Source organism: Amia ocellicauda, unplaced genomic scaffold, assembly GCF_036373705.1.
Source record: "Amia ocellicauda isolate fAmiCal2 unplaced genomic scaffold, fAmiCal2.hap1 HAP1_SCAFFOLD_59, whole genome shotgun sequence".
Taxonomy (NCBI): Eukaryota; Metazoa; Chordata; class Actinopteri; order Amiiformes; family Amiidae; genus Amia; species Amia ocellicauda.
In genome coordinates, this window is record NW_027102989.1 from 499,538 (window position 1) to 520,711 (window position 21,174).

The 21,174-nt window shown below is 41.4% G+C and overlaps 1 non-coding gene and 8 pseudogenes across 1 annotated transcript; all 9 read right to left on the minus strand.

Moving 5' to 3' along the window:
• Window positions 1-15,127: 15,127 nt before the first annotated feature.
• On the minus strand, window positions 15,128-15,242 carry LOC136739046 (U5 spliceosomal RNA). The gene has a single exon (XR_010812772.1). It is a non-coding gene; the product is annotated as a U5 spliceosomal RNA (small nuclear RNA).
• A 3,489-nt stretch (window positions 15,243-18,731) lies between these two features.
• Window positions 18,732-18,850, minus strand: LOC136739014 (uncharacterized; annotated as a pseudogene).
• Window positions 18,851-19,055: 205 nt separating this feature from the next.
• On the minus strand, window positions 19,056-19,174 carry LOC136738894 (uncharacterized; annotated as a pseudogene).
• Window positions 19,175-19,377: 203 nt separating this feature from the next.
• On the minus strand, window positions 19,378-19,496 carry LOC136739016 (uncharacterized; annotated as a pseudogene).
• A 214-nt stretch (window positions 19,497-19,710) lies between these two features.
• LOC136739017 (uncharacterized) lies at window positions 19,711-19,829 on the minus strand (annotated as a pseudogene).
• Window positions 19,830-20,043: 214 nt separating this feature from the next.
• Window positions 20,044-20,162, minus strand: LOC136738931 (uncharacterized; annotated as a pseudogene).
• Window positions 20,163-20,376: 214 nt separating this feature from the next.
• LOC136738990 (uncharacterized) lies at window positions 20,377-20,495 on the minus strand (annotated as a pseudogene).
• Window positions 20,496-20,711: 216 nt separating this feature from the next.
• LOC136738920 (uncharacterized) lies at window positions 20,712-20,830 on the minus strand (annotated as a pseudogene).
• A 220-nt stretch (window positions 20,831-21,050) lies between these two features.
• On the minus strand, window positions 21,051-21,169 carry LOC136738968 (uncharacterized; annotated as a pseudogene).
• Window positions 21,170-21,174: the final 5 nt, after the last annotated feature.

Genomic DNA, 21,174 nt, shown 5'->3' on the forward strand with positions numbered 1-21,174 from the left:
TGAGAGAGGCTCGTGATGTCATCGCTGAGCTGGCTGGCTGGCTGGCTCTGTGTGTGTGTGTGTCTGTGTCTGTCTGTTTTTCTGTTTGTCAGTCTGTCTGTCTGTCTGTCTCTCTCTCTCTCTCCCTCTCAATTCAATTCATTTGTATTGTCAAAGCAATTGGACATACATACATACATACATACATATATGTAGCGTAAGGTACACTTATACATTTCAATTAAAGAAGTGAATTCATAGTATCACCTTATCACGAATCCTGGAGTCTTGTAGAACTCAATTTCTGTAATAATTGGACGCAGACACCAATTCCAAAGATATAAATTGTCAAATTTATTTAAAAACAAAGACTAAATGTAGCACTACACTAATTATACAAAAAGGGAAAAACTAATTAAAATTCAACTCTAGATCAACAAATCAAAGACAAATCACTTCCGTGACCAAATCAAAGACCATGGGATCCCATAGGATAACACACAAATCGTTAAACAAAAAAGGTTATAAACACATTGACTACAATACCGGTTAGTAATTCTAGGAATCACTAAGAAACAGTTGAAAGTGCTAAATTGCAGTTTCAGAAGATGAAAAAAAACTGTAACTGATGGGATATGTAGTACTTTATACTCGAGTGGTCTATGCGATTACACCCTGTTGGTGTTATTAAGAACGCCAAGTACCAGAATGCAGAGCGGGACTGTTTTTTGTGCCGTGACTTGTCGGGGGAAAAAGGCGCAGAAAAAACGGACGAGAAGGTGAAGGTAGTATGGCGGTGATGCACGCGTTGGTGAAGTGGGAAAGCGGGGTCGACAAAGACTCTTACAGCATGATTCCCACTGCTTGCTTTCGCAATTTTGATTTATTCAGCATTGCTGATGATGACGAAGAGACGACTCGAAACTTCAGAGCAGAGTGGAGAGACACGAACAAACCTCCAAAAGGTGGATGGCCTGTCCATGAAGCGCAGATCATTATGACTGGTAACAATGTTTATTTAAAAAAAAAACATTAAAGTCTTTACATGCTATTTGATATATACAATCACAGTATATTTGAAATGAATGTTTAAGTTATTAATGTGTTGTACTTCTAACATACTCTTATAACATGGTAGGTGGTGGTGAGGGCGCTAAAACTCGTCATACTTGACTGGCATTTGTAAGAACGATTTATTGTGTGTTGTGCTTTACAATAAAATCCCCCAAATCACAAAATAAATTAAACCAGATATAATTTAACTTCAGTTTTGATTCAGTGTTGGCTGTTCATCTTAATTTGTATGGTCAAAGCACAGTATTTTTATGACAAATAAATATAATCCCCAAATATCTGTGGACATAATGCAGGGTTTTATTTATTTTATTTTTATTTTAGGAAAAGAAGGCGAACTAAGAAGAAAACTTAATGACCTAACAAAAATGCCCTGTCCTAAAATGAAGAGAGTACCTAAACCAAACAAAAAACTTCAAATTTCAGATGATAGTGACCTTGATGAACCACAGTTACCGGTGAGATAATTACTGCAAATATTAAATAAATGTATTGCAGGATTGTTTTTTTTTAATCATATTCATATATATATATATTTTCATTTTAAACTCTTTTCCTCTCTGAATACAGCACAAAATAAGAAAGAAAACCGATGGAGCTTCAAGAATTAGATCCCGTCATATTCTACAGACATTTAAAGAGTCCAGTGAAGTTGAGCTACAGCAAAAAGTTAAGCAGCTCGAAAAGGAAAACACAAGACTTAAAAATGAAAACCAATGTCTTCGAAACCGTATGGTTGATGGTAAGTTTTTTTATTTATAGCAAATAATTCCTTACCTTGATAAATGTTATTCTTCAGTAATTTAGATTCCAGAGTAATGTATTATAGTTGATCATACTGAAGTAATCTAGAACCACAATACAGACTCTTAATGTGCACTGTCTAATAGTTTAATAATACTGATTATTAAATAAAGTTTTTCAACATAACTTCATAATCCTACATTAATGACTATATGCATTACATTAGATCTGGTAATTGTTGTATTTTATCTTTTTTATTTTTTTCGTAGCTAATGTTAATGACCCACAAAAAGGTCAGTTTCCCAATAACATAGAGCAAGTCTCTCAAGTATAATTGCAGGCATTGATGGTTTTGTTTTCACTTTGTATTAAATATATTACTAGAAATGATTATCATTTAATACTAAGGTTTTTTTCTCCAGAGATTCCAGACCTTTTGGACAATCTGAAAAAAATTGTAACAAAAGCCACATTTATCAGCAATGAAGACAAAAGTGTGTCACCATCAAGTGGTTCTGACAGCCCCACAGCAAATTGTTCTGAATCTGACAAAGAATCACCAAAACAGGTATAACACTCTTGGTCTACAATATTACAAAGACAAGGTAAAAATATATATATTGAAAACAAATATTGGTTGTAAACAATCTAATGATGCTACATTATCAGTTATATTCATAGTTATAGTTGATAATAAGAATGTAATTGAATTATGGGTGTCACAGATTCACTTCCAACATTATTAAAGAGCAATCTTCGTGGTGGTGGCAGCAAGAGAGATCCAACTTCGGAGAAAAAGACACCTCTGGATCGCTTAAAGGTGGAAGCCATATATGGTATGTAAATGCTGTTGTACAAAATTTCTAACTCTCCTTTTTAACTGTATAGAACACAAAGGGTTAGCATTTGAAATGTTCCTTTGGCCTTTGTTTTAGTTTCAGAGACTAAAGTTAATTTATTAATAAATAATAATACCTTACATGTAGCAGCTGGAAAGATCCCAAAGTGCTCTACAGACTCACTTCACCCACCACCCTCTGGGGTGCAGCCATTTTGTACCAGCAGATTACTACACAGCAGTAAAGGTGGAGTCATAACAAATTTGTTAGACCTGATTGAGGGAAGCCTGACTTAGAATTCAGCCACGTCACTCTTTCAACAACACCTTGTAAATCACCTTGGATTAATGCTTCAGACATATTAATACATAATAATAATGAATAGTGCCATGGGATCCTTGACAATATAAACTTTCATGTCTCATTTAAATTTGACTTTTGAGCAAATACTTCACATTTCAGTCCAGTTGTGCCACATCAATGTAATGCTTAAGCAAGGTATTAATGGAGAAAAGACTGCCTTTGCATAGCTGCTTCGCCAAGTACAGATTTTACTATGAACTAGTGTAAGACAAGTTTAAGAGCATACACCAAAACATTTAAATACACCCACACACAAAAATGTTGATTTACTGTGGCAATATGTAACTAATGAACCCTTCTCAAAGATATGTGGTATGTTTATTAAAAGATTTTTATATATCTATGTGCAAGTCATTAAATCTATGTGATACATGTTTTTTAGGGGCTACCTTGAAAAAATTGCCCAGTACCCCAAAGAGTGTAATTGGTGGTGCAATTAACAGCAAGATAAATGAACTACGACACAGAATGAAACCAGAGTGAAGATTTGAAGAACCAGATCTGTATTTTTTGTTTTGTTTTCAACAGGGTTGGGGTCAATTCCAATTCAATTTTTAATTCCCTTTTCAATTCAATTCCAATAAAGAATATTCTGTGAATGCAAAAAGTAATTGCAATTTTGAATTGATTTGTAGGAGGAATTGGAATTGAAAAACAGGAATTGACCCCAACCATGGTTTTCAGTGAGTGTTGTACAAATTGATAGGTCAGGGTTTCTGTAAAAACTTAATAGAGGCCAGCAGGCGTGCACGATCTGGGAAAAACTGCTCCACTACAACAGACCTCTTTCCCTTCGTTTTCTCTAAAAACCTCCTGATATCCTTCACTGCAGCTCTGACTCACCGAGGACGAGGAGGCGAGAGAGGAATCCGTGAAGCCGCCCTCACTGTCACTCTGAGCCCGAGGCGTCCCCGGTGGCTGCCGCGATGCTCCAGCGTGTAGCCGGACCTTTCCCCACCAAGCCGCTCGCTACCCCAGCTTCACTACTGTGCCACCACTTCTTTTACTGCCACTATTTACCAACACCGTCCGTGCTCCCTCCCAGCACCTTCTTAGTGCGTTTTTTCCACCCGGCGCCTCGGCTTGTACCGCCGAGCCTGGCCCTGCCTCCTCCTCGGCTACACCCTGTGTGTCTGTCCGCCCGTCTGCTGGCTGCTGAGGTTGTTCCTCGTCACTAACCAGCGCCCCGTGCACCGCCTCAACACCATCTCCCCCCGGCGTCTCGGTCGTCACTATCCCCCGCTGCCTCGACCCCGTCCCCCAGCTGTGCGTCATCGCCTCCGGGCAGCTCTTCCCCCGTCACGGCATCAGTGGTACCATCGGTCCGACTGGCGACTGTCTCCTCCGCCGGGGCTCGATCTCTGTCTGCCCGCTGCATCTGTGGCTGCGGGCCGGTGTCTCTATTCCTCCCCGCGTCGCCCCGCTCCTCCTCCCGCTCCCTGTCCTGCTCGGGACAGTTCCTCACGACATGCCCCTCGCTCCCACACCTGAAACACTTCATGGACTCCGAAGTAGCGAACACGACGTAGTCGGTATTGTCGATCTTAAATTTAAAAATGACATTAAGATCCTCATTGATGTTATTGAGGATCATATACAGCTGCCTTCGGAAGGACACGACGTGTTTCAGTTGCGGGGCTTTGCAGCCCAGCGGGACCCTCTTAATGCCGGACATCAGCTGCCCGAGCCGGTGCGGATGAACGGAGGGACGTTAGACAGCGTTACCTTCCGGGCAGGAGCAGCGAGCGGCAACACCGGGGTGAAAGTGTCGTCTAACACTGTGCCATTAGCCACTAGCTGATTGAGCAGATCAGTGGTTTTTAAGAAGATAACAATGGCAGCAGACTTGATATTTTCACACCCTGCTACCTCCCCAACCGCTAACACACACTGCTCTAGGGGGCAGAACTGCACCGGAGCGATCTTGACTCCATGGCGTCGGGTCAGTTTTTCAAAAGACGCATTCAGGGGGTCCGACCCCCCGACCCGGGAAGAACTACCGGTACTCCCCCCTCCCCTCCCCTGTTCCCCCACAATAAGAAAAGCACTGAAAACAGAAGACAAAATAAACAAACTGAAAAAAGTAAAGCAACAAAAAAACGCAGCCAAAGGACAGAGCTCTCAGCAGCACTCCCGCTCACTGCAGACCCCTCCCACACACTCCCAGCTGAGAGAGAGAGAGAGAGAGAGAGAGAGAGAGAGAGAGAGAGAGAGAGAGAGAGAGAGAGTTAGTGTCTGTCTGTCTCTCTCTCTCTGTAGATGCATCATAGGGAACATATGTAACAATCTCTCTTTTTGTTTACCAAAAATGAGAATGAACGTATTTCAAGTGGGTGTTGCCTTGGTTGGAAACGTTTTAAGATTATTTATGAAGTGTAAAGTGGATTTGTCTCAGTTCTCCGTAGTTTTCAATGTATGTGCCATTCAGTAGCGTTCATGTTACAGATGTGCCCTATGCAGTGGTAGGGTCAATAAAATGTCAGTAAAACTTTATTTTAGCAATTATGGAGGGGAAGAACTGCAGATAGCGGGTCCCCACTAATTATCTAACTTACCACCAACATTTAAAATTAGGTCTTGCGAAGCTGCCAAATAATGCTGTATAATCGTATGTGTCTTCATACACCGGCTGCTATAGTCTGATAGCTTTGATTATATATATATATATATATATATATATATATATATATATATATTTTTTTTTTTTTTTTTTTTTTTTTTTTTTTTTTTCTCGTGAACCACAAATGCTATTTGCTTGATTTTTACAGAGTATGTTATAAATACCATTCTTATGAAGCCTGACAAATTGTATGCTGTAATTATGAATATTTTCAAATCATTTGTTTGTTTTTCCTAACATGTTACAAATGTTCCCTATGTGAAAGATGCATTATATCTTAATAACGTCTAAACAATTAAAGATATACAGATTATTATTTTTGGTAAAGTTATAATACATTGCTATTAACTATGTGTGTCAGTAAAAGTTTAAATTTCCTAAAGGATTTTTATTGATCTTGCAAAATAAGTGTTTAGGGAACATTTGTAACATAGAGGTGGGTTAGCCACCGAGTAAGGGCAGCGGCTCCGGCTCCAGCACCGGCACCATGTCGCTGGAAAAGCGCTAAGTGAGCTCACAGTGAGCTCAGTGTAATGTCTGCTCTGGTGAGCTCACAGTGTGACCTAGTCGTGAGTTCACGTCTTCACTGGGTAGTCCTTGACAACTTAATTGACTCAAATCTTGGGCTTAATTGGTCAAAATGACCATTGGTTGAAGGTACTCAGGGACTGATGTGTAGAGAGACTTATTAAACCTGCAGGATTGTGGTTTTCCCAGATCAGAATTAACCAGATCACCACAAAGGAACATGGTAGGTGCTATTGCAACACAGATTACACAAATACATTGAAATCCAAGTTTGCAGTGGTCCTTGGGCCATTGGGTGGTGATCCAGATCACTTCAGCAGGAATTTTGCAGTGGTCTGGACTACAACTCTCTCTCTCTCTCTCTCTCTCTCTCTCTCTCTCTCTCTCAATTCAGTGCATTTGAATTGTCAAAGCAATTGGACATGCATACATACATACATACATATACACTCACCTAACGGATTATTAGGAACACCTGTTCAATTTCTCATTAATGCAATTATCTAACCAACCAATCACATGGCAGTTGCTTCAATGCATTTAGGGGTGTGGTCCTGGTCAAGACAATCTCCTGAACTCCAAACTGAATGTCTGAATGGGAATGAAAGGTGATTTAAGCAATTTTGAGCGTGGCATGGTTGTTGGTGCCAGACGGGCCGGTCTGAGTATTTCACAATCTGCTCAGTTACTGGGATTTTCACGCACAACCATTTCTAGGGTTTACAAAGAATGGTGTGAAAAGGGAAAAACATCCAGTATGCGGCAGTCCTGTGGGCGAAAATGCCTTGTTGATGCTAGAGCTCAGAGGAGAATGGGCCGACTCGATTCAAGCTGATAGAAGAGCAACTTTGACTGAAATAACCACTCGCTACAACCGAGGTATGCAGCAAAGCATTTGTGATGCCACAACACGTACAACCTTGAGGCGGATGGGCTACAACAGCAGAAGACCCCACTGGGTACCACTCATCTCCACTACAAATAGGAAAAAGAGGCTACAATTTGCACAAGCTCACCAAAATTGGACAGTTGAAGACTGGAAAAATGTTGCCTGGTCTGATGAGTCTCGATTTCAGAGTCAGAATTTGGCGTAAACAGAATGAGAACATGGATCCATCATGCCTTGTTACCACTGTGCAGGCTGGTGGTGGTGGTGTAATGGTGTGGGGGATGTTTTCTTGGCACACTTTAGGCCCCTTAGTGCCAATTGGGCATCGTTTAAATGCCACGGCCCGTTGTTTCTGACCATGTCCATCCCTTTATGACCACCATGTACCCATCCTCTGATGGCTACTTCCAGCAGGATAATGCACCATGTCACAAAGGTCGAATCATTTCAAATTGGTTTCTTGAACATGACAATGAGTTCACTGTACTAAACTGGCCCCCACAGTCACCAGATCTCAACCCAATAGAGCATCTTTGGGATGTGGTGTGTAACGTTATGTTGGGTGTATTTGGATAAGAGTATTTGGGCTCTGAGCTGAAGCACGGATCTAAAGAAGACCTCTCCCCCCCAAAGTTATCAGATTTCCTTAGCTCATCAGCTTGGAACTGGTTTGCATCAAAGTGACAGTTTTGGGGAGGATGGCACCGAGAAGAGGCCAAATAGTTTGTTATTCTTCTATGAGATGTCTGGAGAAAGGGGCCTGTGGGTGATAAAAACTCTTTGAAGTGGATGAGAGCCGAAATCCCGACATAGAGCTACGAACCCAGGCCAACCGGCATTTCCAAAAGATGGCATGGATTGACATCAGTCATAAATCCAAAGTCACAAAAGATTAAGTCTGTTTTAGTTACTTGTGATAAATTGTTGATATCCTAAGCGTTGGCATTAGAGTCATTAGGTGATTAATCGAGTACTGTTCTGTTGGGTTGTTACTGAATAGCCAAAACAATGATTACCCAAATGTCCCCATGTGAAGCATTGATTGTTAAGGTACCAGGAACAGAGATTCCTGAATTCCTTGGACGCCTAGGCAGTTTGGACTTTGAAGTAGAGTCGCGTCGAACTCAGTTGGTAAACGACACTACGACGCAACTCGAAAAAGAGTCGATAGAGGTGATGAAAGTTATGGCTAGCTTAGCACTTGCGAGCTCAAGGGTAGTGAACTGGATCATAAGCAAGTTTGAAAAACTGAAAAAGCTAGGAGAAAAGTATGCTAAAGCGAAAGAAGAAAGAGCCAAACGGCATGGAATGGTTTTAGAATTTGAAGGAAAGCTAGATACTTGTGGAAAACAAGTCATTGTGTTGAATGCTGAAAAAGAGGACTTAATTGAACAGAGAGAGCAATTAGGAAATGATTTAAGACAATGTCAAGTTGAATTGGAAACAACTCTGATCCAAGTAAAAGGTCTGCAAAATGACAGATGTAAAGCGGTTGAAAATGAAAGGATAGTTTTGAAGGACCGGGATGTTTTGGAAATGCGTCTTTGCAAAACAGTCAGGGAGAAAGATTTGGGCACTGTAAAAATGGAGATACTCGAAGGCGAGGTCATACATTTAAAAAGGGACAGTGAAGAAATGAGGAGAGTAAATCAGGTGCTTAGGGGAGAACTCAAATCAACTGAAGTTGAAAATGAGCGTCTCAAGCAACAAATAGGGGCCCTGAAAGCTGCCTCTTGGTGGGCTGCAAAGCTGACACCTGACAGCATAAAGGAACAGCCGGAACCGGCCAATGCACGGAGTCGCACACCGTCTCCACATTTAGGCCCCGGGTTGCCTCGTCCTGATCGTACCCCTCCCTGTAGTCTTTCTCCACCCAGGGTAAGAAGCTCGTCGCACAGACGAACTTCCTCTCCCGAGAGTCCAGACCGAAAGGTTAACATGCGCCAGTTGAGAGAACTGGCTAAAGATTGTGAAACCTTTAACCCAGCAGACAAGGAAGGAAATGTGGAAGCGTATATTAAGGACATTAAGTATGCTTTGAGTTTCTATCCTGAGGCTACGGAGAAGGAAAAGGTTCTCCTAATCCGCAAAACTACCTCTCGCCAAGTCCATTCTTGGATGGAGAGGCAAGGGTCCATGGTCTGCGATAGGTTTCAACGCTTGTGCAGAGCATTAGTTAGGGACTATTCCAGGTTCATTGATCCAGTGGCAGCAGTGACTGCCGCACACCAGATCAAACAGGTAAGCATGAGTCCCCCCGTGATTACTATGAAAAGCTTAGGAAAACCTATTTTGCGGGTCAAGATCGACCCGGGGCCGAGGAAGAGGTGAGCTTTAAAGGGTTGTTTGTTGCTAATTTGTTCCCAACGATTAAGGAAATGATCATATTACATGCAGACGCAACGTATATGAACATAGCTGAAATTCGAAAAAATGGCACAGAAAGCTTGGGAAAGCAAGTACAATAGCACTTCTGATCGTAAAGATTCAAGCACCCAAGTACTGGCAAGGCGCTCTGAGAGCCCTATTTCTCCACTGGAGTTAGAGGGGACAGAGATTCAAAGAAGGAAAGAACCTCCCAAGGATGGAATCCAAGACACCCAGGCTTACAATAAAAAAAAGAAATCTGCTCCTAGCCTAGGTGGGTTAACTCAGTCTCTGAGCAATGTTGCAGTTTCTGAGCTACTGCTACGCTTAGCTCTGCTCCCTTTGCCCCCTCTTCCCAAACTGGAAGTTAGTAGCCAGGGTAAAGGGCCGGACTCGCCACCTAAGGAATGACTAGCTCTGGAACCACCCCCTGTCCCCGCCTCTGTGTTTTTGATTGGATGTGAGGAACAGCAGGGGGGTTTCTCTGACACATCAGCCCACTGGGACCTCCCAGTGGGGGAAGTTGCCTGCAGGCAAGCTGAAACTTTGGTGATGTTACTGGGTGATCTGACACAGAGAGGCAGAGCCAAGCAAGTTTACATAGAAGTGACCATTGAGAATGTGTGGGAGTGAGGAGCCTTGTTGGACACTGGGGCTGAAATTTGTTTAATGTCTGCCACCACAATGGGCAACCTGAAACAAATTATGGAAACCTCAGACCAACGACTGAAAGTGGAAGCTTGTAGTGTGAACATTACAAGTTACACAGAGACTAAGGCACAGCTCACTCAAATGGCATTGTTAGAGTTCACCTTTGGGAAGATTAAGTTGGTTCATCCAGTTTATATTTCCAAATTTGAAACAGAGAAGTTGATCATTGGTCAGGATCTATTGAACAGGTTGTGGGCTCAAGTTGAATCACCAAAGCCGGTGGAATTGAATGACAGATATGATACAGCCACCAAGGTACAACTTCCCAATGAGACCATTTTTTGTGCATGTCCCTAAAGGGGGCACCGGCTTACCATGTAAGCCAACCATTCGAACCCAGGTCCCTACCAACTATTATAGACATAGTGAAGGTCAGGTGCCTGAATAACACCTGAATTCCCAGTCACCTCCCTCTGTTAATCAACTTCCACCTATTGGTTACCGTCAGTAACCATACTCAATACTGAGTAATACCAATTGTTTTTTTGTTTTAATGTACTTGTGTTATAATATGTAACCTGTATATGTGCTAGTATAGGATTGTCAATTTGATTGGAATACATTCTGCTTAAATAATGAACTATTAGTTTGTTTTCTTTGATTTCTCGGGGTCATGAATGGTGAAGTCCACTGTTGAATTCTGTTACATAACTTTGAGATAAATGCTTAACGTCTTATTTTGTCTTGAAGGGGATAACGTCCTAGTCGACCTCAGTCCCATTCAAGAAAGGGGGTATGTAGCGTTATGTTGGGTGTATTTGGATAAGAGTATTTGGGCTCTGAGCTGAAGCACGGATCTAAAGAAGACCTCTCCCCCCCAAAGTTATCAGATTTCCTTAGCTCATCAGCTTGGAACTGGTTTGCATCAAAGTGACAGTTTTGGGGAGGATGGCACCGAGAAGAGGCCAAATAGTTTGTTATTCTGCTATGAGATGTCTGGAGAAAGGGGCCTGTAGGTGATAAAAACTCTTTGAAGTGGATGAGAGCCGAAATCCCGACATAGAGCTACGAACCCAGGCCAACCGGCATTTCCAAAAGATGGCATGGATTGACATCAGTCATAAATCAAGCCCCCCTCCAATAGGACACTGGGGGCTGAAACCGAAATCCAATCTCAAGAACTAAGGAACCAATCACCTATTGATCTGACAGACTATAAAGGACAAACACGGCCTTTCTTTCTCTCTCTCTCTCACCTGAACCAGTAACTCGCTGCCACAGCTCAACCTGTAGCTCTGTTGCCCGAACCGGAACCAGAAACCAACCAAGTCTTTGCCGGCAACAGAAGAGTTAAACTGGGAGAAGGAGATTGAGCCGTACGAAGAATTCTTTTAAAGGACTTTATTAAATAAAGAACTTTACAGACTGCGCTGCCCGCCTGTGCCCACCTGATCAGTGGAGTTTTACAGCTGGACAAATGACTAAGTCGACTGAATACGAAAGTGTCAGTCATTTAAATAGCTATTTGAGTTTTAAGAAACTTGACCCTTGGAACAAACAGGGCCTTGCTTTCCTCAAAGACTTTGTCTTCAAGTAACTACGGTGGAACCCTGCTTACAAAGAAGATTTTGTGCACAACCTTGGAGCCTTCAAACCAGTGGAAAATCTGTTTGGAAACGACTCTACTTTCGCGAAACCCCAACTTCCAGGTGCATCGACTGAGTGGAAGTTCTTGGACAAAGCCGAACCGGACTGCCTTTGTTCCAAACCACACGGACCTCGTGCCGTGTGCTGTTATCTGAGCCCGAAGCCAGAGAGGCCTCTCTGCGACGAAGTTCACATAAGTTTAACAGTTTGGAGTTCATGATTCATGACATTTGAGAAATCAATTAGAAATGTTAATCTGTGATTCATAACTCTAGAATGTGTAATATCATTTAGTTTTCTTAAATATAAATGTGTGTTGCATTAAACTGTTTTGTTGATAATTTTAGAAATAAAATCTGTCAACGCCGAGAAATATCTTCTCATTCCTGTTTAACTGTTTAGTCTGAAATTGACACAAGTTAATAGACACCAGATTATAGGTGGCCCTGCCTATCCTTAATCATTGAATAATAATCAGTTAAGGGAAATTGTGGTAACAAGTAATGATAGGATCTTTCTCTCCACCTAAACGTTAATGAGACTGATATATATATAACGAGAAGTTACCTGACATAAATACTAACCTGCGTAGTTATTTAATGTCTGACTAATAATACTAACAAGAGACTCACCTTCATCTTACTAACTGGTATTGTAGTCAATGTGTTTATAACCTCTTTTGTTTAACGATTTGTGTTATCATATGCGATCCCATGGTCTTTGATTTGGTCACGGAAGTGATTTGTCTTTGATTTGTTGATCTAGAGTTGAATTTTAATTAGTTTTTCCCTTTTGTATAATTAGTGTAGTGCTACATTTAGTCTTTGTTTTGAATAAATTTGACAATTTATATCTTTGGAATTGGTGTCTGCGTCCAATTATTACAGAAATTGAGTTCTACAAGATTCCAGGATTCGTGATAAGGTGATACTATAAATTCACTTCTTTAATTGAAATTTATAAGAGTACCACTCGAGTATAAAGTACTACATATCCCATCTGTTACAGTTTTTTTTCTTCTTCTGAAACTGCAAGCGCACTACATAAAGTTTGGCAAATGAAGAAATTTGGATGATGAGTTTACAATCTTATAAACAGTATTTAAGTAAACCTAGATATGCAATTCCAAAAAGAACAGCATCGAGATGGAGAAACAGGATACAAAAATAATAATACAATGTTTATACTTTTTGTATTTTAATTACAGTATGTAATTATTGCCTTTTGATTTACATTTACAGAAAAAGAACGGCGGCAAACGTGGACTACCCAACAAGAAGCAACAAAGTTACTAAAATATCAGATTCTCAGGTAAGCTTCATGCAGCCATACATGTATAATTATAAAATCAATCCAAAAAATAGACCTTGTTTACCCTACAACTGATTTGAGTGTTAATTCTATTTAAGATATAAAAAAATATTTTGTTTTCTGAACTAATAATCTGTGAACATTCTATTATCTCTATAATTTTAATTAATACATTTATTTTATTATTGGTGGAACATTATATTTTTCAGCTCAGATGATTTCACGTACCATCAATTTTTCTGTTAATAAATGTGCAAAAACAAATCAGATGGATAGGCCCCTACATATGAACATTAAGTTAAAGGCCTAGAGTGAGTGTTCTTCACTTCCAGTCATGGCGGGCCACAATCCAGCTCTTTGTAACTCATCAACAACCAAAGACCTGGGAAAAGGGTTAAATGGCTTCAGTTAAGCCAATTAGGTAATTAAGAGCTCAACTGGAAAAAAAACAGCAGGCATAGGGGTACTTTAGGACCACAGTCACTGATATAACCTACAATGTTGTTGTAATGAAAATCAGCAGACAGTGGGCCTCCTCCAGGACTAAGGTTGAGAAGCACTGGTCTTGAAGACCACAATAACAATCGACCTCAAGGGCTAGGGATATTCGAGGTGATGCTAAACCAGTCCTGAATGTTTAAATATAATGTTATTTTCTTGTAGTGTGCCGTTGCTGTTAATGCAACCAGTTATATTGAGCCATCAAATACAGAAGCTGACGAAAGACATCAACATGTAAATTTAGTTGTAAATTTAAAGTGTGTGTGAAAAGTATTTTGTATATGGAGATTAACCCATAGTTTCACAGATAAATTGTGGACCAGTGATATTCAGGATCTTCAAAACAAGTCCTGAATGCTCAAACTTAACACTTCTTTTTTTAGAGTGTCGTTGCTGTCAATCCAGCCAGTGATGTGGAGCCATCAGATACAGAAGCTGATGAAAAACAACATGTAAATTTCCTAAATTAATATGGTGCATCAAAATACTTATTTAGCACTTTCAACTGTTTCTTTGTGATTCCTAAAATTACTTTACAGGCTGGGGCTGGGGGAAGACACTGCGCCCGCCTGGAGAAGCCTGTACAAGCCCCCCTCAATAAGAGAGCTGGCAATCTGCAGTGGAGGGTGTTACACACCATTATTGCTGTCAATTCTTTTATTACTGTTCTTAACCCTGCTGTGTCCGACGCCTGCCCATTCTGTGCTCAGAGAGAGACCGTGTTTCACTGTTTCAGCACTTGCTCTCGGTTGTCACCCATTTTTAGTCTTTTAACTCGTCTTTTTACTGATCTTAACCTGATTTTTAACACAAAGGTTTTTATTTTAGGGGCGCGATACACCAGAAGGACCAAACATGTGGACCAGCTGGTAAACTTCTTGCTGGGCCAGGCTAAAATGGCCGTCTATAAGACTAGGAAGAACAGAGTGTGTGGGGAGGGCAGTGAGGATGCAGTGAGAGTGTTTGCCATGCTGGTCAAGTGCAGAGTCAGACTAGAGTTTAACTATTACAGGCTGATGAATGATTTGGAGAGTTTTGAACAGGTCTGGTGTATTAATGATGCCCTTTGTGAATTGTATGACGGGGAGTTGGTTTTTATTATGTAATTCATTTATAGGGTTTAGTATTTGATGGTTGTTTTGTTGTGTGTATTGGGTTACTTTCTTTAAAAGTGTACAGATCAGTGGCGGAGTTAATGCTTGTTGGGGGGAGACAAACAAAGGGGAACACTATTTTTTATTTATTTATTTATTTTCTTTTGTATGAATTATTGCGTGTTGCAAACAGGCAATGAAGTCTGATAAAAGTCAAAAAGTCTCTCTCTCTCTCACACACACACACACAGCCAGCAAGACACACAGAGCCAGCCAGCTCAGCGATGACATCACAAACATCTCTCTCAGGTGACTCCTATGACATCACAGAGCACGTACATTCCGTTGCTTGCCGTCTGTCAACCACTCAGTCACTGCCCGCCAGACTGGCTGGCTGACTGGATGGTGGGGCTGCTTGCTGCTGCTGCATACCTTAGCAAGCTTATTTGCTTGACCGGCCTTCCTCCTCCGCCCACATGCCCACCTATGTCCGATCTGCTGTTCACCTGGATCACAGCTCCGCCCCAACAAGGCAGAGCCTCCCAAGAATGGTACAAACTCACCCACGATCCCCTCCACGGAAAGCTATAGCAAAAGGCAAAAGCATTATACGTAATGAAGAGGAACCCGAGTCCAAGACGCATCCGACCAGCCATACATATTTGTGTGTATTAAAGATCACATTTTATTACATTTAGATTTTCTGTACTTTATTACATCTTTTTGTGATTTTTAAATGTATTGTTTCTTTTCCTTATATATGTATGTATGTATGTATGTATGTATGTATGTATGTATGTATGTATGTGTGTGTGTGTCTGTGTGAAAGTGTATGTGTTTGTGTGGGTGTGACAGTGTGTATGAGTGTCTGTCTGTCATGTAACTCGCACATCTGTGAGGGCACCATTTTTGCAGAAAGAGATGTACACATTTTGGAGCAACATATGCTGCCATCCAGACATCGTCTTTTCCAGGGACATCCCTGCATTTTTCAGCAGGATAACGCCAAACCACATTCTGCCCAGATTTCAAGCGCATGGTTGCATAGGCAGAGAGTGCGGGTGCTAGCATGGCCTGCCTGCAGTCCTGACCTGTCTCCGAATTGAGAATGTGTGGCGCACTATGAAGTGCAAATTAAGACAACGAAGGCCCTGTGCAGTTGCGCAGCTGAGGAAATGCATAATGGATGAATGGGGGGAAATCCCACTTGCTAAACTTAACCAAGTGGTGTCTTCAGTGCCCAAGTGCTTAATAAGTGTTATTAAAAGAAAAGGTGATGTTACATAGTGGTAAACAGTCGACTGTCCCAACTTTCTTGGTTTCTTTTCACTGCTAATGAGATGCTGTAGAGTGAGTTAGTTATATTGCTTTCAGGAGCTCTAATCGTATTGATGAGTTCATGCAGCATTTGTAATTGAATTTCAAAAAGAAATCCTTGCTGTCTGGCCTGTGTGTATGAGATGTACTCTGTCAATCTTTGGCTAACAACTGAAACATTGGTAGAACAGAAATGGCAACATAAAAAAGAAAAGTACATTTTAAAAGAGCACATTAAATAGGATGAATATACAGTTTTTTACAATCACTTTGTCACTAATTTCAGAACCTTGATGTCATTTTTCAAAACTCTAGACACAAAACTCAAAACGGTCATCACTTGTAACACAGGCTGTCCAATGTTCAAAACATTGCATTGTGCATTCATATCTTTAAAGAAACCTTGCACTTGCAGACTTGTTGGTTCAAATAATTCATTTATCATGAATTACCATAGTAACATTTATTTAGATCACCCACACAGAAGATACCGATAGTTTCACTGTGTAGTTGTTCGTACAATCATTAAATATTGTAGTACAAAATATGTGATACATGTTTCATTATGGTACTACACATAAATACATCACTGTAAAAGGACTAGTAGAGAGAATACTACAGACACAGTGGAATCATTGAACAAAATCTGAAATGTATTGATGCAATACAATCAAATCACACCATAGGTTTCTTTGAATCCATGCAAAAATAATTAGCTACAAAAAAGAACAAAACTACAGTAAAATGTCAACTGCAGTGTTCCTCACCTGGCTTAGTGTAAAAAGCAAAACAAAGGATTGATTACTTTACTTCTAAATTTCCATCAGCCCTGTGTTCAGGTTCAGGTTCTCACAACCATTTTTCACAAGAGGCATCTTGAAACTGAACATACCTGAACATACTCAGTCATCAGCTGCTTCACTCTGTCTGCATTTCTTTCAAAAGGCACACTATACTCTGTGCTACACATTGGTATGCAGTATACAGTCATTTGACAATTGAGAGTAGCCTAATGTTTAGTGCATGCTGAAGACTTGCCGCTTCTCAGTACGGAAATTTCTGATGATTGAGGCCACAGTTGATCCTGAGTTGATTCTGAGGTTTGATTGAATCATTGTAGCTGCCTCAGTCATGGTCATGCCATGATTTACAACATGCTCTACAACTATTTCTCGGATTTCACTGGACACTATTTGCTGTTGCTGCCGCTGTCTGGTCCGTGGCCTTGTCCTCTACCACGTTCCCCCAACACCTCTCAAATGAGGCCCATGGCTGCCTCTCTGGTGAGGCCTAAGCCCTCCTCTATGACGAGGCCCACGACCACCTCTCAGAAGGGGTGCATGTCCCCTTCCATTCCTTTGACCACCACGTCTTCCTCCTCCCACTGCTTGACCTCTATTGTGACCTGGATGACTTGCCGGCTCCATGTTATCACTGTGTTGCTGGGGTGGATAGCACTCATTTCACTCGATACTCGTACCACAATGTGAAATCAATCATCAATAACCAGTTGGCAGTATTGGAAAAGCAATTACAAGGGCCTGCATACATACAGTAATGTCAAATCTGATGTGGAAGAACAATCATCTTCAACCAGGTTGGAGCGTTAGTTGCAATGCCTTTAATACACGCAGCGTGGAGAGGAACAGTGACTCAAGTAGATCCCAAAGTCGCTCTGCCTTCATTTTAACAGTCAGAGCTTTTATACACAAAAATCAAAGAGCTGGTTATAATCAGAAAGTCATTACTATGTTATCTTAAAAGTTAGCTAAGCAGAATTTATATCATTATAGGACAGAGTTCATAGATCAACACATGGATTAGGGAGCAGGCACTTCAATCATACTGTTTGACATTGTCTCCAAGATTCTCATCGTAAATAACAAACAGAAATCAAACTACCTTCTGGCCTGACCTTCTAGCTTGACCTTATCTTTCTTAAGTATACAAGAGAGAAAAACAGGTATTAGAGAAAAAATTTCTAACTTTCCTTCCACACTGCAAACATGGTGTGGAAAAGTGCTACATGATGATGAATGATGATGAAATATTACATCCATAGATAATGTAGTCCAACTGGTTCATGCTCCTCGTTTATTGATGTCAATGGATCTCATTATCCTGAAACTTTCATGATCGAAACATGGAATACTGTTTGTCAGTTTCCATAAAACTATGCATTAAGAGTAATGCAACATTCACTTATCATTTTGAGCAGCTGTATCAATTGATAGTTAGATCTTTGTAATGAAATGAATAGACAGTGATCTCAGATGTAATGTGTGAATTGCATTTTGAAATGGTAATACTTTGATGTTAAGTTGTGTCATTTTAGTTCAATGAACAAATGATCTGAGGTTGATGTGTATTGTATCCAAGCAATTGTAAAAAAGTGTTAGAGTTTTGAAAAATGTGCATTTTGATCATCGGGTGTGAGTTTAGTGTCTAGAGTTTTGAAAAATGACATCAAGGTTCTGAAATGAGTGCCAAAGTGATTGTAAAAAAGTGTAATATCAGGGGACAGTGGCTATTAGTGATCTGGCCTTCCGTGGCCTCTGTATTAATGTAACAGGTCACATTGTATGTGTACACTGATACTTGATAGTATAATATAGTACAAGTAAAAAACATACATAGGTATCATAGAAGTATTTTGCAGAAATGATTATGGATAGTTATCAAAATGGAGAGGAAATGCTAAATCCAGTCTCCCCAGGCTGAGCTTCTATTGCTACACCTGCTAAGTGGCTGCTGGTATTAAGTAAGAGTATTAAGAGCTACGATGAAGTTACCCAGGAGACGTAAAAAGCTTGCAGTACCTAGTTTTTCCAGGAGGTCACCAATCCAAATACTGACCAGGTCCTGCCACGTTTTGCTTCCTAGATCTGACAAGATCGGGCGCGTTCAGGACGGTGTGGCCGCAAGCCAAAAAGCCTGGCTGCATGATATCTCTTAAAGGCTGGCGGGTATTGACGGAACTTCCAGCAAAAAAAAGAAAAATGGAGGGAAAAATACCAGTGCAGCAAATGGTGTTGAAAGTAGCCGGGTACGTGTACAAATCCTCAATTATAACACCTCCAGACAGAAAGAGAGTATTAAGAGCTACAATGAAGTTACTCAGGAGACTAAAAAGCTTGCAGCACCAGGTATTTCCAGGAGGTCTCCCATCCAAGTACTGACCAGGCCCTGCCCCGTTTAGCTTCCGAGATCTGACAAGATCGGGCACGTTCAGGTCAGTGTGGCCGCAAGCCTAGAGAGCTGGCTGCATGATGTCTCTTAAAGGCTGGAGGGTATTGACGGAACTTCCGGCAAAAAGAAAAATGGAGGGAAAAATATCAGTGCAGCAAAGGGTGTTGAAAGTAGCCGGGTATGTGTACAATTCTTCAATTATTTCTCCTCTAGCCTGAAAGAGAGTATTACGAGCTACGATGAAGTTACCCAAGAGACGTATAAAGCTTGCAGCACCTGGTATTTCCAGGAGGTCACCCATCCAAGTACTGACAAGGACCTGCCCCGTTCAGCTTACGCGATCTGACGAGATCGAGCGCGTTCAGGACGGTGTGGACACAAGCCGAGAGGCCTGGCTGCATGATGTCTCTTAATGGTTGGTGGGTATTGACGGAACTTCCAGCAAAAAAAAAAAAAAAAGAAAAACGGAGGGAAAAATATCAGTGCAGCAAAGGATGTTGAAAGTAGCCAGGTACGTGTACAATACTTCAATTATATCTCCTCCAGACAGAAAGAGAGTATTAAGAGCTACGATAAAGTTACCCAGGAGACGTAAAAAGCTTGCAGAACCAGGTATTTCCAGGAGGTCCCACATTCAAGTAATGACCAGGCCCTGCCCCGTTTAGCTTCCGAGATCTGACGAGATGGGGCGCGTTCAGGACGGTGTGGTTGCAAGCCAAGAGGCCTGGCTGTATGATGTCTCTTAAAGGCTGGAGGGTATTGATGGAACTTCCAGCAAAAAAAAAAAAAAAAGAAAAACGGAGGGAAAAATATCAGTGCAGCAAAGGGTGTTGAAAGTAGCCGGGTACGTGTACAATTCTTCAATTATATCTCCTCCAGACTGAAAGAGAGTATTAAGAGCTACGATGAAGTTACACAGGATACGTAAAAAGCTTGCATCACCTGGTATTTCCAGGAGGTCACCCATCCAAGTACTAACCAGGCCCTGGCCCATTTAGTTTCCAAGGTCTGACGAGATCGGGCGCGTTCAGGACGGTGTGGCCGCAAGCCAAGAGGCCTGGCTGCATGATGTCTCTAAATGGCTGGAGGGTATTGACAGAACTTCCAGCAAAAAAAAATGAAAAAAGAAAAATGGAGGGAAAAATATCAGTGCAGCAAAGGGTGTTAAAAGTAGCCGGGTACGTGTACAATACTTCAATTATATCTCCTCCAGACAGAAAGAGAGTATAAAGAGCTACGAAGAAGTTACCCAGGAGACGTAAAAGCTTGCAGCACCAGGTTTTTCTAGGAGGTCTCACATTCAAGTACTGACCAGGTCCTGCCCCGTTTAGCTTCCGAGATCTGATGAGATCGGGCGCATTCAGGACAATGTGTCCGCATGCCAAGGGGCCTGGCTGCATGATGTCTCTTAAAGGCTGGAGGATATTGACGGAACTTCCAGCAAAATAATGAAGAAAAAAGAAAAATGGAGGGAAAAATATCAGTGCAGCAAAGGGTGTTGAAAGTAACCAGGTACGTGTACAATATTTCAATTATATCTCCTCCAGACTGAAAGAGAGTATTAAGAGCTACGATAAAGTTACCAAGCAGACGTAAAAAGCTGGCAGCACCTGGTACTTCCAGGAGGTCTCCCATCCAAGTACTGACCAGGTCCTGCCCCGTTTAGTTTCTGAGATCTGACGAGATCAGGCGCGTTCAGGACGGTGTGGCCACAAGCCGAGACGCCTGGCTGCATGATGTCTCTTAAAGGCTGGCGGGTATTGACGGAATTTCCAGCAAAAAAAAAAAAAAAAAAAATAGAAAAATGGAGGGAAAAATATCAGTGCAGGAAAGGGTGTTGAAAGTAGCCGGGTACGTGTACAATTCTTCAATTATATCTCCTCCAGACTGAAAGAGAGTATTAAGAGCTACGATGAAGTTACCCAGGAGACGTAAAAAGCTTGCAGCACCTGGTATTTCCAGGAGGTCAACAATCCAAGTACTGACCAGGCCCTGCCCCGTTTAGCTTCCGAGATCTGACGAGATTGGGGGCGTTTAGGACGGTGTGGCCGCAAACCAAGA